This window comes from Somniosus microcephalus, chromosome 11 (assembly GCF_052327205.1).
Source record: "Somniosus microcephalus isolate GS21.2 chromosome 11, FLI_Smic_1.0, whole genome shotgun sequence".
NCBI lineage: Eukaryota > Metazoa > Chordata > Chondrichthyes > Squaliformes > Somniosidae > Somniosus > Somniosus microcephalus.
Window position 1 is genome coordinate 187265522 of NC_140997.1, and position 22620 is coordinate 187288141.

Sequence of the window (22620 nt, forward strand, 5' to 3'; positions counted from 1 at the left end):
GGATGGCCAGCTCATGGTGAACCACTGTTACCGGCATTCTCAGCCAGACGAGAACAGCTGTCCGTCTGTCAAGGAACATTGATGTATGGAACAAGGGTGATTATTCCTCCTAAATTAAGGGAGAGAGTTCTAAAGGAACTGCATGAAGGTCATCTGGGGGGAGTCAAGGTGAAAAGCCTTGCTAGGGCTTATGTGTGGTGGCCAGGTATCGACCAACAAATAGAGGATCTGACTAAAAGCTGCTCAGGGTGCCAAAAAGTTCAAAATGCACCTCCAATTGCACCGCTGCATCCATGGGAATGGCCTTCAACCCCATGGCAGCGTGTACATATCGACTTTGCAGGTCCATCCATGGATTCCATGTTTTTGATAGCGGTAGACGCACATTCTAAATGGCCAGAAGTGATTAAGATGGCGACCACTACCTCGGAAAAGACGATCGCAGTTCTAAGAACGATATTCGCAAGAAATGGATTGCCAGAACAAATATGTTCAGACAACGGACCGCAGTTCGTGTCAGAAGAATTCCAGAAATTCATGAAGAAGAATGGGGTGAAACATTATACCTCTGCCCCATATCATCCGGCTACAAATGGGTTGGCCGAGAGATTTGTACAAACGTTCAAAAAGGCGATAAAGGCCATGAGCGAAGACCAGATTCCACTACAACACAAGGTGGACAATTTCCTAATGGCATATCGAAACGCCACTCATGCAGTGACAAATCAAAGCCCTGCCATGATGTTCTATAACAGGGGGTTGCGGTCCAGGTTGGACTTGTTAAAACCAAATGTGCGGAGGGAAGTCAAAAACAAACAGTTCCAGCATATAAATAACAAGACCACTCGGAGTTTCGAAATAGGACAACCAGTGTTAGCCCGGGACTATAAGAATGAGAAATGGCAATCTGGAACAATTCGTGCCAGACAAGGACCCCTGATGTACACGGTGGATATTGGTGAAAACGTAATACGACGTCATGCTGACCAACTTGTAGAATCGAGAACAAGGGTCGAACCCATGGCTACGACAGAGACACCAGTGGAAGAAGTTAGTGAACCTGAAGCATCTACCTCAGACGCCAATGTACCTGATGATGTCCAATCCATAAGAGATCAACTAGATGAGTCACCCCAGCAACGAGAATCAGAGACCCCTGAAAGGCGTTATCCAACTCGGATCAGGAGGCCTCCTCAGAGACTGAATCTTTGAACAGTTTTGCATGAAGTTGTATATATGTTATCCATGTTATGTTTAAATTGGAATGTACACTGTTAAGCTAAAAAGGGAGGAATTGTGGTGTATGTAACCTGTACCACCTTAAAAGACTACCTTAAGAGATGGACTACTTTCTCTTGGCTACTGTATATTGTAGTACCGGTGGTGACCACACCGGTATATAAACTCTGTGTAGTAATTTGCTAAGCAGTTCAGCCCTGACCTTCGATTAGTAAAGACCTGTTTAAGTTATTCTTGTTGTCTGTGTCCAGTGATTTAGAATAAGTATATCTGGGACACTCAGACTCAACAGTATTATGAACCTTATAATTGTCATAAGCCACTTTTTTCTGTCTCATTTTAATTTCTATATCATCCAGGGAGCTCCAGCTTTGGATGCCCTTCCTTTCCCCCTCATGGGAATGTATCTACACTGTACCCGAACCATCTCCTCTTTGAAGGTCTCCCATTGAAACATAGAAAAATAGGAGCAGGTGTAGGCCATTCGGCCCTTCGAGCCTGCTCCACCATTCAATATGATCATGGCTGATCCTCTATCTCAATACCATATTCCTGCTCTCTCCCCATACCCCGTGATGCCTTTTGTGTCTAGAAATCTATCTCCTTCTTAAATATATTCAGTGACTTGGCCTCCACAGCCTTCTGTGGTACAGAATTCCACAGGTTCACCACTCTCTGGGTGAAGAAATTTCTCATCTCAGTCCTAAATGTCCTACCCCACATCCTGAGACTGTGACCCCTCGTTCTAGACCCCCCAGCCAGGGGAAACATCCTCCCTGCATCCAGTCTGTCTAGCCCTGTCAGAATTTTATACGTTTCAATGAGATCCCCACTCATTCTTCTAAACTCTAGTGAATACAGGCCTAGTCGACCCAATCACTCCTCGTACGACAGTCCTGCCATCCCAGGAATCAGTCTGGTGAACCTTCGCTGCACTCCCTCTATGGCAAGTATATCCTTTCTTAGGTAAGACCAACACTGCACACAGTACTCCAGGTGTGGTCTCACCAAAGCCCTGTATAACTGTAGTAAGATATCCTTGCTCCTGTACTCAAATCCTCTTGCAATGAAGGCCTTCCTAACTGCTTGCTGCACCTGCATGTTTGCCTTTCTGTTTTTCCTACCGAAGTGGATAACTTCACATTTATCCACGTTATATTGCATCTGCCATGTATTTGTCCAGTCACTCAACTTATCTAAATCGCCTTGAAGCCTCTTTGCATCCTCCTCACAACTCACTATCCCACCTAGTTTCATGTCATCAGCAAACTTGGAAATATTACATTTGGTTCCCTCATCCAAATCACTGATATATATTGTGAATAGCTGGGGCCCAAGCACTGATCCCTGCAGTACCCCACTAGTCACTGCCTGCCATCCCGAAAAAGACCCATTTATTCCTACTCTGTTTCCTGTCTGTTAACCAATTTCAATCCATGCCAGTATATTTCCCCCAGTCCAATGTGCTTTAATTTTGCACACTAACCTCTTATGTGGGACTTTATCAAAGGCCTTCTGAAAATCCAAATACACTACATCCACTGGTCTATTCTACCAGTTACATCCTCAAAAAACTCCAGTAGGTTTGTCAAACACGATTTCCCTTTAATAAATCCATGTTGACTTTGTCTAATCCCGTTGATATTAAGTGTCCTGTTATCACATCCTTTATAATAGACTCTAGCCTTTTCCCTACTACTGATGTTAGGCTAACCAGTCTGTAGATTCCTGTTTTCTCTCCCTCCTTTTTTAAATAGTGGGGTTACATTTGCCACCCTCCAATCTGCAGGAACTGTTCCATAATCTATAGAATTTTGGAAGATGACAACCAATGAATTCACTATTTACTGTTTTGCCTACCAATTTTTAGTTCCAATCCACCTGGGCCAGATCACTTTTCAACTCACTGAAGATAGCCCTCCTCCAGTTAAGTATTTTTAAGCTTGATTGTACCTTGTCCTTTTCCATAACTATTCTGATGATATTATGATCACTGTTCTCCAAATACTCTCCCGCTGAAACATGCTCCACTTGCCCCACTTCATTCCCGAGAACTAGATCCAACACTGCTTCCTTCCTCATTGGGCTGGGAACACACTGATCAAGAAAGTTTCTTGTACACATTTCAGGAATTCCTCCCCCTGTCTCCCTATTTGTCTTTACACTGTTACTATCCCAATCTATATTAGGATAATTAGCAGTCCCCCATTATCAATGCTCTGTATTTCTTGCATCTTTCTGTAATTTGCCTGCAAATTTGCTCCTCTATTTCCTTCCCACTATTTAGTATACACCCAATAGGTCCTATATTGTTCCTTAATTCTAACCAAATAGACTGTCTTTGACCCCTCAACTACATCATCCCTCTCCAGTCCAGTAAAGTTGTGAACTTTAGTGCTGGTGTCTACCTAATTTTTTTATGAAGATTCAGGTAACTTGTCAATTTTGGCAGCTTGATTCAATTTATTATTCATCAATTGCATTTATGGAATAGTGGTTCTACAAACCTTCTATTAGCAAGAATGAAGAGAAAGACCAAATTCCTGACTAGGATATTGTCTCAACGTACTAGTAATTTCAATCAATACATCCAAAGTTGAGACTTCCAAATGCAGTATAGCACAAAATGCCATCTGTAGAAGTTAAGTAAGTTTACATTTTTTATAACTTTAGGGCTCCTTTTTAAAACGTTTGTATTTAAAAGCCACAGGAATCTGACCGTTGAAGTAAAGCAATTCCCTATGTAAAACAGAAGAAGAAATTGGGCAAATCCCAAATGCAATCCTATTCAGTAAATAGCAAAGTACAGCCAATAAATCCTGTGCTGATTTGAACCTACCGGACCCAAGCGAAGGCTACATTACAGTTTGTTTGAACCTACCTGACCCAAGCGAAGGCTACATTACAGTTTGTTTGAACCTACCTGACCCAAGCGAAGGCTACATTACAGTTTGTTTGAACCTACCTGACCCAAGCGAAGGCTACATTACAGTTTGTTTGAACCAACCGGACCCAAGCGAAGGCTGCATTACAGTTTGTTTGAACCTACCGGACCCAAGCGAAGGCTACATTACAGTTTGTTTGAACCTACCTGACCCAAGCGAAGGCTACATTACAGTTTGTTTGAACCTACCTGACCCAAGCGAAGGCTGCATTACAGTTTGTTTGAACCTACCGGACCCAAGCGAAGGCTACATTACAGTTTGTTTGACCCAAGCGAAGGCTACGTTACAGTTTGTTTGACCCAAGCGAAGGCTGCGTTACAGTTTGTTTGAACCTACCTGACCCAAGCGAAGGCTACATTACAGTTTGTTTGACCCAAGCGAAGGCTGCGTTACAGTTTGTTTGACCCAAGCGAAGGCTGCGTTACAGTTTGTTTGACCCAAGCGAAGGCTGCGTTACAGTTTGTTTGAACCTACCTGACCCAAGCGAAGGCTACATTACAGTTTGTTTGAACCTACCTGACCCAAGCGAAGGCTGCGTTACAGTTTGTTTGAACCTACCTGACCCAAGCGAAGGCTACATTACAGTTTGTTTGAACCTACCTGACCCAAGCGAAGGCTACATTACAGTTTGTTTGACCCAAGCGAAGGCTACATTACAGTTTGTTTGACCCAAGCGAAGGCTACATTACAGTTTGTTTGACCCAAGCGAAGGCTGCGTTACAGTTTGTTTGAACCTACCGGACCCAAGCGAAGGCTGCATTACAGTTTGTTTGAACCTACCTGACCCAAGCGAAGGCTGCATTACAGTTTGTTTGAACCTACCTGACCCAAGCGAAGGCTACATTACAGTTTGTTTGACCCAAGCGAAGGCTACATTACAGTTTGTTTGACCCAAGCGAAGGCTACATTACAGTTTGTTTGAACCAAGCGAAGGCTACATTACAGTTTGTTTGACCCAAGCGAAGGCTACATTACAGTTTGTTTGACCCAAGTGAAGGCTACATTACAGTTTGTTTGACCCAAGCGAAGGCTGCGTTACAGTTTGCTCCCGAATCAAAACATTTGCAGCTGGCATGAAAGAGAAAAACACGTTCATGCTTTAAATACTTTGAGCCAAACCTTTAATGGAGTTCATCATTTGACTTCAGGAAATGCTACATACGGCCGGTTTCCCTTGTTTTCTCTCCACCCCCACCCCCCCTCCCCCCCCCCTCCCAACGCTCATTTTCATGAGTTGTACAGTATTGTGGAGTCCTTAGCCATGCAGCACAGACTAACTAATGTAATTGGATCACCCTGTGTGACATGCAACACCCTTACTTGATCAATGGATAGTGATATAAACGGAAATGAGCTGTGGCAGCAATGACCTTTTCCTCAATGACATGCTAAATGATTTGGCCAGTTTCATTTGCCATATCCACAGGAGCTAAAGTTGCTAAAGGACACAGCCACAGTGTGCACCAGCTAGGTAACAGTTTCTGATTCTAATGTCAAATTGTCAGGTTCACTAACCCTAATTAAATTGAAATAATTCCCAAGTTGATCAACACCATATTCACACATCACTAATTCCAATAACAGTTACATTGACATTGGACTAAACAGCATGAGTCTGCAATTCATAGATTGATCTTTCTCACTATGCTGCTTGATCTGAAGAGTTCAGAGTACAGGTTCAGGTGCAAAGCCTATAGTGCAGCACTCCAGCTAGGTTGAGAAGAAAGAAACTAGAGAAATTGGGAAATAGTGACTAGGTGATGCCAACCCCGAGTTTTAAAAGCCTGAAGATCGTAGACGGAAGGAAAAACTGAGAGATTTAATGAATTCCACATCTTTGGGAGGAATGATTTAGAGTAGGAGACTGTGCACATGAAACTTGATTTAAAAACTAGGAGGGGGAAGATTATGTAAGGCTGTCAATTTGAAGCTCAGAAAGAACAAGAGTTAGAGGAATATCGACAAAATGGGGAAGACCAGAAAGAGGAAGCGAGAGGTTGGAGGTTATATTAAGAGATGGATTGCCCAATAGATCATTGTTGCAATCGTATCCTGGCCAGGAAGGCAAGATAAGGTGTGAGAATACTTTCCCAAATATGGAAGCAGCATTCCTGTATTGGATGGGCTTTCTAGAGAGTTGTTACTGAGGTAAAAAGAAGTGTTTGGCATGAAAGAAAGGAAACCTCTTGGAAATAGCTTTTAACAATGAAAGAGATGTGAGAATTCCATTCGAGGTCAGAGGAGTTAAGGCCAAGAATTTTGATCGGGAAAGAAGGAGTATAGCCATCAAAGGTAAGGGGTGGTATTTGGTTAGATTCAGAAGAAACATGGCAGTAGATTTTCAACTTGTTGCCTGAGCATAATACTGGCATTAAAGATCAGCTGCCTGTTAGAGAAACCGCCCTATTTTTATTTCCATTGACTGCCTTCTATAATGGATGGCCAATCCACAATGCCAATTTTACTCTTGAGTGACGTTGCATATCTGTCTTGGAAGAATTAGAAAAACAAGATTTTCACTGTTCCATTGTTAAAGCATTGGAGGAGATCAAGATGTAGTCATCAAGACATCGGACTGGAGGTTGTGAATGTGGTAGGTGTGTAATATGATGGAAGTTATGAATATAGAATGGAATCATTAGAAAAAGAGCAGATAAGGTTTAATAAAAGAGCAGGGCTGGTCATTGATATAAAGAAAGAATAGCATGGGAAGAGAACAGAGGTATGAGGAACTCCATAGCTAATGGAATATTTATTAGAGGAGAAACCATCAACTTTAGCACAGGTAGCAAGATTTGAGAGGAAATTAGATGATCTTGAGCATAGCTTTGGTGAGAGATCACATGATAAATTGTTTAGAAGGGCACAGTGCCAGACCCCATCATGCGCATTGAAGATATGTGTCAAGTTTTTTTTGTTCCTTTTATGTGCTCCTCAGCAGGAATTGCTTGTAGAGAATTGCTGGGAGAGGGGTGAAAGGAGTGTTGGCAGGTGTTCCTCAGAGATGTGGAGAGACGAAGAGCTGTGCTCACCCTTGCTGCTCATGAGGTCATTGAACCCCTTCCTACACTGAATGCAGGTCCTGGGGTTAATGGTGCTATCACTGACCCTCAGTCACCTCTGTCCAAACCTGCTGGATATTCCGCCTGGGGATCATTCCTCTGGACGTTGGGGAACAGTACCTCCCTCCTTGCCCTACCCTCCTCCATTAGGACCTTCAGGGTGGCATCAGAAAAGCTAGGGACATCCGTCTGACACATTACTCCCAAGATAATAGTGTCCACACTGTTGCAACAAAATGAAGCAGAAGGACATACAACTGATATGTACTGTACTTGCATATTGTTAATTGAACACTAGTGGGCCCCCTGACAGGAGGAAGTATATTGAAGCAATTACACTCCAGTCCACCCTCTTATATTGTTTGTTATATCTAGAGGAGAATATTCCAGAGAGTCTGAAATAAATGGAGCCATTACATTGCCAAAACTATTTGAGTGTTTACTGGACGTAACGGTGGTGACAAAGATGGGATAGCAGATAGTTCTGAAGATCGATTATTGGATATTTTTGTTACTGAGGTAGTGGTAAATCTGGTCATTGCAATTGTTTTAATAATGTTAGCATTAATTGGGCCAAATTGGACAGTACCAAAGGGTTTTTGCTGGAGTCAGTATGTAGAAAGACTTAGGGGGAGAAATTCGGTATCACCCCGTTTGGGGCGCAATTATCGGCTGGGCGCAAAGTTTAGCGCCTGGCGCTTATTATTGCCTCTGACTGCAAACTTGGCTTCTATCACCCCTGGAGGTGATTGGAGCGCTAAATCAGGCGCTACACACCTCTCTTAAGGCACTAACGCCGAGGAGCGAGGCGCTACCTCAGAGCGCTGGTGAAGCTCATGTGATGTCGGTCAGCAATGGAACACAGACACACTGGCGCCGGCCAGTTCTTAAAGGGGAGGGTCGATCTTGCTCTCCATCCACACCATGCTCATTGTAGCCTTGAATCTCGGCCTGGAGGAACCTGTACATCAATTCTGCTGGAAACACAATGGAGAGGCCCAAGGAAAGAGCTCAGAGTGCAGCCCCCACAGTCTCTCCTAAATCGATACAAGGAAGGGCAAATCAAAATGAACCTGCAAAGTGCTGCTCAGTACCCAAAGCTCCTTCACACAGCGTTGAATCTCTCCAGAAGTCTCTTTCTCTCAGAATGCGTGGTGCAAAAATGTCGCCGACAAAAAAAGGCAGGAAGTGGCCGCCTTTAAACAGTGCTCCCCCAGTCCCTTCCCAACTGCAAAACGTTCCCCTCAACCTGTCGTTGCTAACGGCAGGTGGTAAAGCAGGGGGCGCCACTCAATATCTGGTCCGGGGCGCTACCGGGGCGTTGCACGCTCGACTGACATCACGATCTGCGGGCGCAGAAGATCGTGGCGGTAGTGTTTAGCGCCACCGCAAAATGTCTGGTCAATTTAGTGAGTAGAGCAAACATTGCTGCGCCCGGGCGCTAGTTGCTTTGTGCCACATTAGCGCAAAGCAACCGAATTTTTCCTTCATTTTTATTAATTCACTGATTGTTAAGTCATTGAAAGGAAATGCTTGCAGGAACAAGTTAATACTTGAATACCTAACTTCAATGGAAAGGACATCGGTCAGGGTGTACAATAGGCAGCTGATCCAATATTGCCAATTTTCTGCTGCCACCAAATTTGAAGGTCAACTCCATATGTAAAATTTTAAACCAAATACTGGTATAGAGGTACCCAATTTCAACTAGGAAATCAAGGCCTAGAAATTGGGTATAGCCCCGCTTGGGGCGTTAGAATTGGCGCAGCGCAAAGTTTATAGCCAGACGCAACTTATCGCCACCTGGCGCAATATTGGGTTGCATCGCCCCTAAAGGTGATTGAGGCGCAAATTCAGGCATTACACTGGGCTCCTAAGGCGCTAAACTTCCGGCGCAACTCAATATCGGAGCGGACGGGCGCTGCACAGGTGCTCTCAATTACCGATGACCACAAGACTTCCAGGCGCCGGCCAGCTCTTAAAGGGGTGGGTCAGTCAGCTTCAGCATCCACACTCTGCGCCTTGCAGGCCTCAGAATCGGCGCAGGCCCTTCTCTGGCGCTAAAAACTTGGACCAGATGGAGAAGGTGAGACAGAGAGCAGAGCGCTTCACCAATGAGGCTCTGAAGCAATTGGTGGCCGCAGTGGAGCGCCGGCAAGATGTTCTCTACCGACAAGCTTGGAGGGATGTATGCCAGAGAGTCAACTCCAGCAGCATGGTGACCAGGAGCCCTGTCCAATGCAGAAAGAAATTCAACGACCTCATTCGGGTCGTGAGGGTGAGTGTTGTTTCTGCAAACTTCTGCATCCCTTCATTTGCACCTGACTTTATGGCTACAGGGTGGGCTGTGCCCCATTGGCCATCTGCCAGCAAGCACCCATGGCCCTCTCTCACGGATCTCGAGGAGAGAGTCCACCAGATTCTTGGAGGACGTCTGAGTGGTCCTGTAACCACTGCAGATGCCGACCACATTGTCAACAGCGATGGTAAGGTTCTCACCTTTTACAACGGTCTCCTTCCACTTGTTCCCCCCGCCAGCATGCTTTCTCACTGTGGACCCATGTCATAGCCTTGCCACAATCTGGCATCCCTTGCTGCCCAGCTGCCCTTTTGCTAAAGCCACTCTTCCACCTCCCTGCTTTCAGATGCTGCATCACCAGCTCGGGAGCCAGGCCCTCAAGCTGCCAGTGCCAGTGCCTCCGAAGGCTCAATGAGAAAATTACTGTCCAACAGAAGGTCAGGAACTCTCTCCAGCAACGACCAGAATGGCCAGCCCAAATGGCTGCAGCTTTTATACTAGTGCTGTCCCCTTTAAATAGCGCCCCCCGAGTCCAAGAAGGGCCTGAGAACGCTCCATCCAACTGTCACTAATAGCGCCAGGCGGAAAGGTTGTGGGCGCCACCGAATATCCGGTCCAGGGCGCCAAAAAGGCGTTGCACACTGAAATGATGTTATGATCTGCCTGCGCCCGCGGGCGCGCGCAAAGAGTTAGCACCGGCGCTAAAAGGATACTCAATATGGGAGGTGGCGCTATATTCACTGCGCCCGCCCGAAAATTGGGTAACGCTCCAATTCTCGGGCTCTTTAGGCGCTAATCGCTGGTGCTACCAACCGAATTTCTAGGCCCAAGTGTCAGTGAATCATTAAGGTTTTCTTGCCAGCTTTTACAGTAAGCTTACCAACCTGAATTTAAAGCTTACAAACATACAGGAAAAAAAGTTACATTTTATTCCATTTATTTTCTACGTTTTAGGATAGTGTCACAGTAGTACCATCAAAAAGTAAATCTCTAAGGGCTAATGTGTCAAAAAAATGACACTGCTTTGGAAAACAAATCTATAGATTGTTTAAATAAAGGTCAGGATTGCTTCACCTGGCTGTCTTGCAGACAGATTTCAGTGGTTACAAGGTGGAATGGAGTTTAACTTCATCTGACAGCTGTTGACCCACTAACTACTATAAATTCTATAAACCACAATTCAACAGTAAGTTGCTTAGAAATAAGTTTGCCTGCAGTGAATTCTGTACTTGACTTCCAAGGGACAGAGTGGCACCACCATACTATCTTGGGAGAGGTGAAACGCAAAACAATAAAAAAAATTCAAACAGAACTCAGGAATAGCACAAACAAAATACAAAAAACAAATGTTGGAGCCAATGTAAAAGCTTTAGGCTAATTTATTTGATATATTGAAACGAGAGACGACTATGCTGCAGGAGAAACACAAGGTCACATGTGAACCATGACAGGCTGAAAACAGCCTAATATTTCCAGTTGCTGAATTAGTCCTTCAGTAAAAAAAAATCCTAGTTCATGAAGGATTGCTGAAGAACACACCTTTCAATTCACCTTCAACCAACAAGTTTCACAAACTGACACCAACAAATGATGTCCAGCGTTTCCACCCACAGAAAGATGACTAGGTTGAAAGTGCTGCCATATGAGGCTTAGTTTAAAAAACAAGGTAAAGATCTGTGAGTAAAGATTACTAGGCTATGATTAGTCGATCTTTCATGGCAATGCAAATAGGGAGTCGAGAACAAGTGTCGTCATCGGGTGAAATGGCATTACAAGGTTGGGGATAATTGGACCAAAGTGCACAGATGTAACTCAATCTCCATTTTTATAGCCGTACAATCTATTCTTATAGTGGAAACTGAGTAGGTGGTAAGGACACCCACCTGAAACCAGCAGGATTCTTCTTTGAATATGCAGATCGGGGTGTGAGGAAGTCATTGGGTCCAGACTACAAGTTTAACTGAAGGACTAAGCGGGGAAGCCGTTGCAGCTTTCCTGCCAGGTAACGCTAGTGGGAAGAGAAGCCAGGGCCAGCAGATGCTCAAATAGCTAACGTTTCTTTAAAACTTTTCTCGTGGGGACAGGTGGACCACTCCTGCTCCTCCTAGCCCCACAAGGAATGTTTATGGCTCCCCTGATCAAGGCTCCTCCCAGTTTCCCAATGGAGCACCCTCCTGAAACCCACTGCCCGTGACTTACCCAAGTGCCGGGTACCATTCCATTGGTTCCAGCTGGTGACCTCCTGTTGCCCGAAATTATGCTCCCATCTGCTGGCCTGCTGTCGCCCGACGCCGTTGGGTGGGCAGCTGACCTGGGGCATCCAGATGAGGCCCTGGAGTTAAAATCTCCCATGCCTCATGCAACTGAGGTTCGGGGGTGAGGGGGGCGCGGTTGGCGCTCGCCTCACCCCCTCACCTGCCCAATTCTCGATCCAGGTTATAATCGAGCCTCATAATTCTTCCACTTTGTATTACATGCCTTTAGAGGGAGCACATTAACTGGGCACTCCTTTTAGGAGGTATGATGTTACTGAGACTATGGGAGTATTACTACTTTGACAATTACCAATCTGATACAAAAGAACCAGTCTGTGGAAACCAGATCTAGGTATTATTTTCAGCTTGAACAGACCCAAGGGCCAAGCTTTTGTCAGCCAGTAAACGATGATTGTATTAAACAAACAACATTTTTCCACTTGGCTGAGCCTTCAGCAGAATTCTGGGCACTGGAGGAAAAGGGTGCAAAATAGTTCCTCCCAGGAAATGAGACATTTCAGGACTTCTGTTTTGAGGTCTTAAATAATGCAAGAACATTTTTTCTAACATCTTGTTCGGAATACTGTTCATTTATGGATAGACACATATGTTGGAAACTAGCTCTAATGGGGCCTATATGAACAGTCCACCCATAAGAGTGTGCATGAACCTTCCACAGGAAGTTAGCTCCCTCAAATGCAAAAATCGACACAATCAAAGATTGAGACAGAGTGCTGCTTTATTTATTGATATCTTACAAGAGATATTTATGTCTGAAGGGGTAATAGGGTTAGTGTGAAATTGCTGTGCTTAAGAAAAACAGTTCTTGAAACCACATCAATCTAAAACAGTTCTTGAAACTACATCAATCTAAAACAACATTGTGTGCAAATTATGTATACGAACAGCCACCCCCAGATAATTGAATAATGTGTAACCTTTAAATTGATTGGATCTCCGAGGAGGTGTGGCAGCTAAAGGGTGTGTATAAACATGTGATCTCTGCGGTCCCGCAGATGATTGAATTATGTGGAAGTGGTGACATGTGACATCTGTGGTCGGAAGGAATAAATACTGAACGTTCAAAGCATTTGGGTGAGACAGCTAGGAAAAGAGCTGCGGAGCTCTAAGTTGTCTCCCTGATCAGCCCACATAGGTACCTTTTGTTTGTCTGTAACTATTTGTCTGTCAAAACTGTTTGTTGTTGTGTGGGAGACTGTTGGACTATTTGAATCTTAATAAACTGCTTGACTCTTTACCCTTGACAGACTAGTGTGTGAAATTTATTGAAGTAATATTTTTCGCCACAACATTTGACGTAGTCGGCAGGATACATCGAAACGTAGACGGACAGTGACCAAGAGGACACGAGCGGGTGAGTAGATTTGGAATACCACCCGGAAAATTATGTGATTCAGGCGGCCACCTGTCTGTCTACGGAGCGAGTATCCGAATCGTGCAGAGCCTGTGAATTGGTAAAAGAGACACACCTAGACTTAGAGTGAGTATGGTCTTAATTTACGCGTAAATTACAGTATTGGAAGGGACATTGTCGTTGCAATAAAAGACGGTAGATATACTGTGTGTAAGAGAAACGAGTGTCCCCATCGCCTCAATTGTCACAAATTATCTCAGTCGTCTAGCTTGAGCCGGAATTAAGAGGGCAAATGCCCCACGTGATGGCCGAGGTTTAATAGGTCGAAGGGAACACCGAGAGGACAAGGTGACGGCGGAAACCTGTGAGTGAATGTGTGATACGCATGAACTGGTGTGAGAATTGAGGGATAATCCCATTGCGAGAAATAAGTGGCAGAATAGCAAGTAAGGGACATACCGCTGACAACAAACTGGTGCAAGTACGGTCCCAATGAGAAGTAGACCCGCATGAAAAGACTCAATTCGCAGAGGAAGCGAGGGAAGGTCAGATCACATAATGGCGTCGGGGAAAGACCTTGAATGGGGGCCGGAAGAGTCTCTTAGTAGGTTCTATGCAGGCGACCAGAAGGGTTTAATAGACAAAATGATTAAAGATGGGTGGGATCCCTCGGTTGTCCCCAAGGAGCAAAAGAATTGGTGGGAGAAACAGAAACAGAAGAAGGCAAAGAAAGCTGGAGTACTTTTAGTTTATCAGTTATGTGTGTTACAAAGTAAAACCGAACAATTAGTAGAAAAAAGTAAGGAAACAGCACCCCTGGAGAAAAACAAATGATAAACCAGAATTTGGGGAGCCTACAACCGCGGAAAAGAAACGTAGAATTTTGGCAGAAGTTAGAAGAGTTGTATGAGACCCACGATATGCATGAGAGAGATATCCACCAAATAGTCCACGCCAAATGTCCAAAGGATCGGTGGGCGGTATTGCAGAACCCGCATAGGAATGGCACATGGGTACCCACCTTACATGAAACGAGGCCGAACCGAGACGCAGCCAGAATGGGGTTCGTTCAGGCTGTACAGGCCTTAATGGGAGCGTCCACTCCAAATTGGGGATTGATAATGCAGACCCGCCAGAATAAGGGTGAAAACACCAATGATTACAGGGAAAGGATATGGTTTCAATACCAAGAATCCTCGGGACAGGTGGCCCCGAACAGAGACGACACAGTCTTCGTACAAATGTTTAAGGACGGCCTTTCGGCCGACCATCAAAAGATCTTGAGAATGGGGGTGGTAGTCGCGGACACATATGACCAAGCTGTCCGGTGGGCATGCCACATTAACCCTGGGGGGATAAAACAAGAAGTGGCCGCAGCTAATAGTAGTAAGAGTGCAGGCCGAGGAGAATGCTACAACTGTGGCAAAACGGGTCATTTTGCCGCCAACTGTAGGGGCCCCAAGAGACCAACTGTCCGATGTGACAATTGCGGAAAAAAGGGACATGCCACTGCTAAGTGTTGGGCGCCCAGATCAGAAGAGGAGAAAGGAAATAGTCAGTCAGGCTTTAAAGTAGAAGAGATGAACCGACAGCAGCTAATCAAAGCACTGAAGGACTTAGGGAAGGACTGAAGGCCAGTGGCCCCCGTGGGGCAGGGAGGGGATCCGCGGATTCACATAACAGCGCTGTTAGGGGGCCGGCAGTGTGATATGTTGGTGGATACCGGAGCATCGGTGTCTATGACAGATATTCCCTTGCCCACAACTAAACATGTAGTCCATATAACTGGCGTGGGGGGATCCACCACCAAAGCCCACCAGAGCGAAGTAATCCGATTGGAAATCGCCGGTATTCTGATCCCGGCACAATTTTATGTATGCCCGAACACAGAAGGGACCATATTGGGGATCGACCTCTGGGAACAGTTAGGGGCACTAATAGACCCACAGAATAAGAGAATAGTCTGGAGAAATAAGGGAGGACGCAAAATCACGACGTACGGGGAGCAGACCAATTCGCACAATCACGCAAAGGTCGGAAGTGTGCAACTCCTCACCCGAGATTGGGATACAGTAGGAGACTACGGCCCATTGTGCGAATGTGAGGGAAGTGTGGGCTCAATCAAAGCAGGATTGTGGGCTGGTGAAGACCAAACCAGTGGTCATTCCTGGGCCCAAACACCCTCCTCATAAGCAATAACCCATCAAACCTGAAGCCCGAGAGGCCGTAAAACAAATAGTGCAGGACCTCTTGCGGAGCGGCGTCCTTCGGGAAGCCGAAAGCACTATGAACTCGCCAACCTGGCCCGTAAAGAAACCAGATGGGTCATACCGATTGACCATAGACTATATGGCGTTAAATAAAGTAACTCCCCGCCAGCACCCCATCGTAGCGAGCCCAGCGACCATATTTAATGGACTGAAACCAGAACACAAAATATTTACGGTCTTAGATATAGCCAATGGATTTTGGTCCATACCATTAGCCCAAGAATCCCAAGATAAATTCGCATTCACGGTAGGGGATAGGCAGTACACTTGGACGCGAGTGCCCCAGGGTTTTCACAATAGTCCGGCCATATTTCACCGAACTATGAGTCGAGCCTTGGAGACGTAGATTTAGCCCCCTACTGAAGTAGCATCCTCCAATATGTGGACGATCTGTTGATTGCCTCGGAGGACGTGAGAGGACATATGGGGGCCCTAATAGAAACCCTAGAAGCCTTAAAGGAAGCGGGATTTAAGGTAAACCCCAGGAAAGCTCAGATCGGATCAAAGGAGGTACAGTACTTGGGACACCAACTGTCACAGGGGACAAAAACAATGCCCCACGACAGAATGGAAGCAATTCGCATCATGCCCCGACCGAAAACGGTTCGAGGAGTGCACAAAGTGTTGGGACTTTTTAATTATTGTAGGAACAAAATAAATAACCCTGCCTTCATGCACACTCTAGGAAACTGAAGGCGGACGCCGCAGCAGAAAACGCCGGAAGACAGACGACCCAAGATGAATGTGTTACGTGGTATCATGTGTAGTTTGCTTGTTTGTGTAATTATAATATGTAGCCTCGGGAGGACTCAGGCCAGAGTACCCCCAAGGGCCAAAAGAGAGAGTTACATGTGAATACCTTTTATACATGTCATACACCTATGCCAAAAGAGTTAACGTTGCCAGCTGTTGGGTCTGCGCCCATGTCCCCACGCACTCGGCGGAAGGAATTCCCCGACAACCAATCCCACTCAGTGATGTTGAGACGGTCAGTTGGATGTTTGGAGTTAGAACAGGATGCACAAGCGTGGGCTGTTATGCCGCCGAGGCAGACGGCAGCACCATAACAAAGTTCCAAAGTCATGGGTACGACCCAGAACATTGTAGTGAGTGGACACGGTCAACCTATAACGATTCCTATCTACCACCGTTCCTGAGAACGAGGAGTAAGGAGGGACAAGGAGGGGGGCTATGTCTCACAAAGCAGGGACGACCGGCAGATCCTATTGTGGGCTACAGTAACTGCACATATAGCATTACCTTGCCTGTCGGAGGGGGTAGTGTGAAACTCCCATCATTAAACAAAAACGGTGACTTTTCTGTACAATGGGACCCCCCAGCGATAAATAAGTATACGCCCTACAACAGGACTCATTTCGTGTGCGGTCACAGGGCCTACCCCTGGTTGCCCCGAGAATGGACGGGTTCTTGTTATCTGGCTTATATCGTACCCTACATACATCACCTGGGTTCTCTATGGGAACGTCACTAATTCAAGGACTGGTTACCTTTGTGGTGATGGTAATAATGCTATGTATGTTACTTAAATGTTGTATCAGCAAAGCACTGTCATCTTTACTATCGAGCAGACCTGTAACCCAACCATCCTCAAACTACCAGAACCAAGCACTGTCTCAGAAGGTGGCGTACTTACGCCCAAAACCCCTATATGATGAGGTTTTACGAGCAGCAGAATGAGGTGCGACAGGAGATGGGAACCTGGACCCCGGAGTGGAGACCCCGGGACTCAGGAACCGGCACATCACAACACCAATTTCTGCATAAAGACCGGGTATACGTTAGCCTAGAATTATGTGGATGAAAAATTTTGGCCAAATGGGGGATTGAAGGGGTAATAGGGTTAGTGCGAAATTGCTGTGCTTAAGAAAAACAGTTCTTGAAACCACATCAATCTAAAACAGTTAGAGTCATAGAGTCATAGAGTAATACAGCACGGATAGAGGCCCTTCGGCCCATCGTGTCCGCGCCGGCCATCAAGCCCTGTCTAATCTAATCCCATATTCCAGCATTTGGCCCGTAGCCTTGTATGCTATGGCATTTCAAGTGCACATCCAAATGCTTCTTAAATGTTGTGAGGGTTTCTGCCTCCACAACCCTTTCAGGCAGTGAGTTCCAGACTCCAACCACCCTCTGGGTGAAAAAGTTCTTTCTCAAATCCCCTCTAAACCTCCCGCCCTTTACCTTGAATCTATGCCCCCTAGTTATTGACCCCTCTACTAAGGGAAAAAGCTCCTCAGCATCCATCCTATCTATGCCCCTCATAATTTTGTACACCTCAATCATGTCCCCCCTCAGCCTCCTCAGCTCCAAGGAAAACAAACCCAACCTGCCCAGTCTCTCTTCATAGCTGAAGCGCTCCAGCCCTGGTAACATCCTGGTGAACCTCCTCTGCACCCTCTCTAACGCGATCACATCCTTCCTGTAGTGTGGCGACCAGAACTGCACACAATATTCCAGCTGTGGCCTAACCAGTGTTTTATACAGCTCCATCATAACCTCCTTGCTCTTATATTCAATGCCTCGGCTAATGAAGGCAAGTATCCCATATGCCTTTTTTACCACCTTATCCACCTGTTCCGCCGCCTTCAGAGATCTGTGTACTTGCACACCCAGATCCCTCTGACCCTCCGTCTTGCCTAGGGTCTTTCCATTCATTGTGTATTCCTTTGCCTTGTTAGTCCCCCCAAAGTGCATCACCTCGCACTTTTCCGGGTTAAATTCCATTTGCCACTGTTTCTTGGAACTACATCAATCTAAAACAGTTCTTGAAACTACATCAATCTAAAACAGTTCTTGAAACTACATCAATCTAAAACAGTTCTTGAAACTACATCAATCTAAAACAGTTCTTGAAACTACATCAATCTAAAACAACATTGTGTGCAAATTATGTATATGAACAGCCACCCCCGGATAATTGAATAACGTGTAACCTTTAAATTGATTGGATCTCCGAGGAGGTGTGGCAGCTAAAGGGTGTGTATAAACATGTGATCTCTGCGGCCCCGCAAATGATTGAACTATGTGGAAGTGGTGACATGTGACCTCTGTGGTCGGAAGGAATAAATACTGAACGTTCGAAGCATTCGGGTGAGACAGCCAGGAAAAGAGCTGCGGAGCTCTAAGTTGTCTCCCTGATCAGCCCACATAGGTACCTTTTGTTTGTCTGTAACTATTTGTCTGTCAAAACTGTTCATTGTTGTGTGGGAGACTGTTGGACTATTTGAATCTTAATAAACTGCTTGACTCTTTACCCTTGACAGGCTAGTATGTGAAATTTATTGAAGTAATATTTTTCGCCACAACATATCCAAAGAAAGCCTATAAAGGTATTTTCAGGATCATGAGGTGTAAAGTTTGAAGCTTCAATGGGTTTATATGCCAGTTTGTGACTGGGTCCATGATCCTAAGAAATGGCATCCAACCTTGTAATGCAGGCATTTAATTGCCAGTGCAGGGTCTGAGGTTCTCACCTTGAATAGATTATTCAGTCCGTCAGATCCAGACAATTTTTCACTCTAACTTTTGAAGATACGTTTCCGCCACTTTCATTGGGATGCATTTTGTTACAACATTTAAATGGACAATTAAATTAGAAAATTGATAAACTTAAAAAAAAAACAGCTAAACAAGCTGACAGCTACTTCAACCAAAAAGGAACACGTTTTCCTCCTTGTATTAGGTCTCTTTGGGGCAGAGGGAGGACAGAATAGAAGAAATTCCATCCAAAAGCTTAAAAAACAACTCATGCAATTTTATTCAGAAGCAAACCACCCTGAAAAATGTTAGAATTTACAGGGAGCAAAGAACGTATTGTGGCGGTACCACCGGTTGTCCCTTACATATAGATATATACATAATTCCCTTTAACTTACCTAACTGTATGTACTTAACTTACTTATGTATGTATAACTTACCTGTTGGGGCCGTTGCCCCTTTAACTTACCTGTTGGGCCGTTGCCCCTTTAAGAGGCGACCTAATGCGCTGACGTCATGCATCATGTGATGCACGCGCGCCGGCCGCCGGCCCGACTCGGTCTTCCAAGATGGCCGGCGGCACAGCCCGGCCTACCACGACTTCGGCCGCATCGGCCAGCCGACGGGAGCGACGCGATCTTCCGCCCCCGCGGCAAGCACCGGCACAGCCCGGCCTCACGACCTCGGCCTCAATGGCCAGCGATGCAACGACGTGCATCACGTGACGCCCTAAGCGCGGGAAACGCAAACAATGTGATGACGTCACAACACAAACGCGATGACGTCATCACGCTCGCCACAGGACTGCAAACTCAGTCCTCGTGGAGTCCCCGCTGGGACAAGACCTATACCACGGTGCTCCTACAGTCAGCCATCTTACCTGCCATCTTACCTGATGTAATTAGTCTGTTCCTGTAAATAAACAACTTGTTAATAGTTCGTCGAAGTCAAACTCTCTTATTTAGTGGCGATCCACACGAACCGCCACATTGGTGACCCAACGACCTGAGTACGGGAGTTCATCAATTCCTACACTACAATTGGTGACCCCGTATCCGTGAATGATTTTCACGGTAGCAACGCGCAGCCTGACCCTCGTCTTCACAGAGGTACAGCACGCCCAACAGCAACCGTCGACCACCAACGCTACATTGGTGACCCAACGACGTGAGTACGGGAGCTGATCAATTCCAACACTACAATTGGTGAACCCGTATCCGTGAATGATTTTCATGGTAGCAACGCGCGCCTGAACCTCGTCTTCCCACAAGACGACCAACCGACGAACAACCACGGAACAGCAACCGCCTAACACCGATTCCTCGAAAGGCGACCCCGTCTTTGCGAACGTATTCGCAAGGTAAGCGCAGCCTGGAGCAGATCCCGTTTGACACGGACAAAACTCAACTGGACCCCGTTCGTTTTTTTTTGTGAGCAATTTTCACAAAAGAAGCACGCCATGGAAGCACCAGCCATTTTGCTGTCGCTACCGCAATCCAGGGAGCCACAGTCTCCCTCGTGCTTTATACCGGTAGAAGCCCCGTTCGACAAGAACATCGATGCGGCGCCGACCACGCACTTGCTCACGGTCCCCGTACTCGTCTTTCCTACCGCCACACGGATCGTCCGCCTCTACGTCCACAGCAAGTATAAATCTCTCCAAGCGCGGGGTACAGCATGTTCAGGCCCACAAAATCGGAGCACGCCCTGCGGGGATACCACGAGGACTCACCCCCGTGAAACACAAGGACCCACTCCTCGCGCACGAGGACCCATCCCTCGCGAACCACGAGGACCCATCCCTTGTGAAAAACGACGACTCCTTCTCCGCCGACGATGCACCAGCCCTTCAGCCTGCTGGTTGTTACCTACTACACGATTCGGCGTGAACAAAAGGCGTGCCGCCCTCCCAGCTGTTTTCTCCTAAATCTACAACTGTTACAAGTGTTGCCGCCCTCCAGGCAGAGTTAACCCCTCCTGAAAGCAACAACAACCTGGACCGTTGCCGCCCTTTCTCCAGTTTTCCCTTTATCAAATGCAAACGTCTACTGAAGCTGCACACATCGAGGATGGGTCCAACGGGCATCCTGCGGCCGCGATCAGCCACGTGAAAGTTGCTAGCCTCACCGATCACAGGTTAACGCAGTAACTCTTCACCCTCTGTTGTGTTAACATCGTAGCACTATGGCACGCACCATTCCGCGTGTTCCAGCCTCCTGAAGGTTTCACTCACCTGTTGGCGAGTTCACTCACCTCGCCTGTCAAGTCCTTCTGGAACGTTCGTGTGGCGTTCCTGCAGAGTTAGGCATAACAAGGACTTGTTCCAACATCAACAGAGTCATCGCCCGCGTCCGCCCAACCTGCCCGTCACTCTGACAAGGCCTGCTGTTTCGCATGTCTTCACGGTCCTTCGCCTGACGGATACACTTTATTTGCCACGACGCGCGTACGGATCCCCTCACGAGCAGCATCTTCGGACCTCGCTCGCTAAGTCGAGACAGCACGACCACCGAGACCACCAGCTCGTCAGACCATCTCATCCTTGGACTTTCGTTAAAGCGAATTCTGGGGGGGCCTATGTGGCGGTACCACCGGTTGTCCCTTACATATAGATATATACATAATTCCCTTTAACTTACCTAACTGTATGTACTTAACTTACTTATGTATGTATAACTTACCTGTTGGGGCCGTTGCCCCTTTAAGAGGCGACCTAACACGCTGACGTCACGCATCACGTGACGCACGCGTGCCGGCCGCCGGCCCGACTCGGTCTTCCAAGACGGCCACCGGCACAGCCCGGCCTACCGCGACTTCGGCCACATCGGCCAGCCGACGGGAGCGACGCGATCTTCCGACCCCGCGGCAAGCACCGGCACAGCCCGGCCTCGCGACCTCGGCCTCAATGGCCAGTGACGCAACGACGTGCATCACGTGACGCCCTAAGCGCGGGAAACGCGAACGTGATGACGTCACAACACAAACGCGATGACGTCATCACGCTCCCCACAGGACTGCGAACTCAGTCCTCGTGGAGTCCCAGCTGGGACAAGACCTATACCACTGTGCTCCTACAGTCAGTCATCTTACCTGCCATCTTACCTGATGTAATTAGTCTGTTCCTGTAAATAAACAACTTGTTAATAGTTCGTCGAGGTCAAACTCTCTTATTTAGTGGCGATCCACACGAACTGCCACAGTATACCATATTTAGCCCAAGTACATAAGGGAGTGTTCCTGAGTCTGCATCCAGGTACAGCCCACAAAAAAAAACAGGCACACGCCTGTAAAGGAACTCATCCGATTGTCCTCCATTAATTTAAAATAGAGGAAAAATCAGGTCAATGAGCTCCTCAACTAGCCCAATTTTCTGATATTCCGTGCATCCTGGTTCTCCAATGCATTGAGTACAGATGAAGAAAAACCAGCCCCCATTTGTAAGCACTACGCATTCTTTACTCATTTTCACTGGAACTTTCTATCGCATAAGCTAAATTTCTACATTACAAAAAAAAACCTTTGACTCAGGTCAATGCAAAAGAAGTTGTAAAAGTCTGACACATAAAAACCCTGATTCCCTTGCATGCCAAAACACGGAAGCAGTCTTGTTTCATTTGATTGAAACACCTCTAAGTTCACCTGTCTGCTATATTTACTGCCCAGATATCATTGCAATC

The 22620-nt window shown here is 46.4% G+C and overlaps 1 protein-coding gene across 3 annotated transcripts in view; it reads right to left on the reverse strand.

Moving 5' to 3' along the window:
- The window catches only part of nampt2 (nicotinamide phosphoribosyltransferase 2), a 120325-nt gene that overhangs the window by 40197 nt on the left and 57508 nt on the right, over positions 1-22620 (reverse strand). The gene's annotated exons all lie outside the window — the stretch shown is intronic.